The sequence below is a fragment of the Nicotiana attenuata genome, unplaced genomic scaffold (genome assembly GCF_001879085.1).
Source record: "Nicotiana attenuata strain UT unplaced genomic scaffold, NIATTr2, whole genome shotgun sequence".
Lineage (NCBI taxonomy): Eukaryota > Viridiplantae > Streptophyta > Magnoliopsida > Solanales > Solanaceae > Nicotiana > Nicotiana attenuata.
This window is the reverse complement of record NW_017672776.1, coordinates 57366-60460: the sequence shown is the minus strand read 5'-3', so window position 1 is coordinate 60460 and position 3095 is coordinate 57366.

Here is a 3095-nt window from a genome sequence, read left to right as displayed (position 1 = left end):
TAACTCATAAATTAACCTCCTCATCATGTTAATCACCCTAGTCTCACCCCAAAAGAATATGTTATAACATTCCAAACTTGTCGATTTTTGACGAAACTTATTTTCTTCAATTCGTTTAGCGACTAAGCTTTCCAACCCTTTTGGTACTTGTTATTAATGATCTTAAATATTTGTAACCTCCAAGGTAACATGATTAACTTACTTTATTTGCTTCCAAATATAATCTTATTCTCGAGCTTACATCAATGACTTACGACGTACTCTCACGTATGAAAACTTGGGGTGTAACAATACCAGTGCAATTCAAATGTACTGACATCCCTTTCGCCCGGGCCTGCATCTCACGATGCATGTAATGATTTTCAAGATGACGATTTAGAGCGTTAGGATTCTCGTACCAGCTAATTGGTGAGCCCCATTTCTTTCGAGGCATTATCATTACTTTACAGTCTTTTAGCATTTATAGAGAGTCAATGTATTCAGTACTTCATTAGAGGCTTCATAGACTAGAGTATCAGTTAGACAGAGCCGCATGCTTTTCATGTTAAGTAATGTTGGCTGCAGATATATTTCAGACTTATGTTAGTGTTTCCGCACATTGATTTATATCATTCTGACTTTCAGTATAGCAGCATGTGTTAGTTTATCTTCCGCATTCAGTATGCTACGATATCACATGTTGATTTGGTCAGCATGTTGGTTCACTCAGTCACACGTAGTCGAGCACCGGGTGCCGTGTTATGTCCAGGCCCAAGTTCGCGGCGTGACAAAGCTTGGTATCAGAGCACTAGGTTCAAGTGTCCTAGGGAGTTTATGAAGTCGTGTCCAGTGGAGTTTCCTTTATATGTGTGTGACGGCCACGCATATAGATGGTTAACTACCAAGACATTCAGGATTGTCTCATTTTTTTCTACTCTAGATCATGCCATGAAGCTTAAATCAATAGGTAACCTTCTCTTCCTATCGAATTCTAGACGTATCGAATGCCCAAGCGATGGGCATGAAAAACCCAAGTTCCTAGAGAGGATGATTGCCCATTGGGGTATAATTATGGAGTACAGGTTGGTAACAAATGAGACTTGAGAGGATGTTGAAAGTGGAACGCAATAGATAGTAGTACATATTAGAGCATAACCTTATCAGAAAGTACAAAAGTAGCATATTTTATGGTTATTAGTTTACCTCAGTTACCAGTCATACAATCTTTAAGTTTGCAGGTTTATGGTTATTCAGAATGCCAGTTATCACTTATTCAGTTACCATATCTCCAATTTTCAGTGTATCCAAATTCTGGTGACTTGTGAGTATACAGTGATGCCTATGGGTGCTAAACAAAAATGTAACTAACGGTGATTATAGCAAAATCTTCGCATGTTTTAGGTTTGAATTAAGACCCAAGACTCGCCGGATGGTGCAGGAAGTGATTTATGAGATGATGGTATCTCTGAAGGACAAGTTTATGTATGGTAGTGTATTCGTATGTGTTTTACCTCACAGAATAATTTTATTTTAATTCTGAGAAATAGAGCCACAAGTTGGATGATAATATAGATGTCAGATCCTGCGGTGTATTAGGTTAATAATTTAACCGCAATGGGTATATAATTGATCACTATAGTTCTGGACGGAAAAGAGCCTAAGGGAAAACAACTAAGAAGATAAGATGTACGAAATGAGAACCAAGAGCAACCAATATTGAATTTCAGGGAATGATTTTAAGTTGTTCAGATTTTTCCAAATCGAAACTAGAAAGTATCATGTTACTAAGTTACTACAAGAAGCAGTTATTATTGTGAGATAAAGGATATGACAGTTCCCCTTATGTTATGTGACTAAGTGATTACCCCCGATGTTTATAGCCTGATATGATTTTGAAGTGTATAGAAAGTTTGGGGTTGGATATTTTAATTTTGTTTAAGACAGATGAAATTTACCTAAGTGTGATCCATGTACATAGTTCAAAAATAAAAGATAGTCTGCAACCATAGAATAGGGTCAGATGACGAGGGAAATTAGGAATGACCTTATGTTTCACTCTAGTTATTCAAAGTAGAACAAAAAAACATGATGCTAGCAGGTGGTTAGTAAAAGAATAGTAAGTAAGTTTTGAGTAGATAGAGTGAATTAGCAATTTCAGCAAAACTAGTAGAGGTACAATTTAATTTACTTAGCTAGGCTAACACTAGTGAGTGGGTAACAGTTTGAAACACCTAACGCATGTTAGAACCCAAAGAGTTTAAGTTAAACACGAAGTACAGTGACAGTGGAAGGAAAAAAAATCAGCTAGGCAGTAAGAGAGAAAACTACAGAAGAATAGCCTTTAAGAATTATCGAAAAAGGGTTTTCTCTATATCAACAGTGTGAGTAGAGTTAAATCATTAAGATTGTGTATGATAGTTGTGAATACATTAGCTTTCCGTTATTTTTGAGTAATTTAGTGTTTCCTAGTACGAAAGATTACTCAGAAGTAAGTCGGAAGATGAGTCATCATTGGCGTGAAGTGCAACGAATTGCAGAAGATAAGGAAAGTTGTTCGGATCCTAACAAAAGAGAAGGATCCGCAAGTACAACACCTTAACCTTTGGTCTAAGGGAGAGATGTGAAAATCGTCAGTAAGTCCAGTTGGTGATTTGAAAGCCGGAAAGTTAGCATGGGATACAAAAAAAACTCGTTTCAGTAATGAGGAAAAATAATATAATTACCATAAGGAATGTGCCTAGCGTGTGTAAGAAACATGAAGTGAGTGGAATGATCGTCGATCTTAGTTATTGTTGATAAAGCAATCACAGAAAAACTATAAAATCATGCCTAGTTATGTTTCACAAGGGTAGTACCAATGCACGAGACTCTAGTTATAGTCTTAAGCATTGTTACAGGGAGAGCATTCAAGTTGCTCATAAACTTGCCAATTATAACCATACTCTTACTCATTCTAAAAAGTTCATGAATTTGTTGAACTTCCTCCTCAAGTTAGAGGCCTGATGAACATGGATAGATGGTCTTTCCCTTCCTTTCGAATGATCAGATTGAAGACTCTATATTATAACAATTAAAATTCAATTGATGAATTTTCCGGGGGGGGGGGGGGGGGGTAA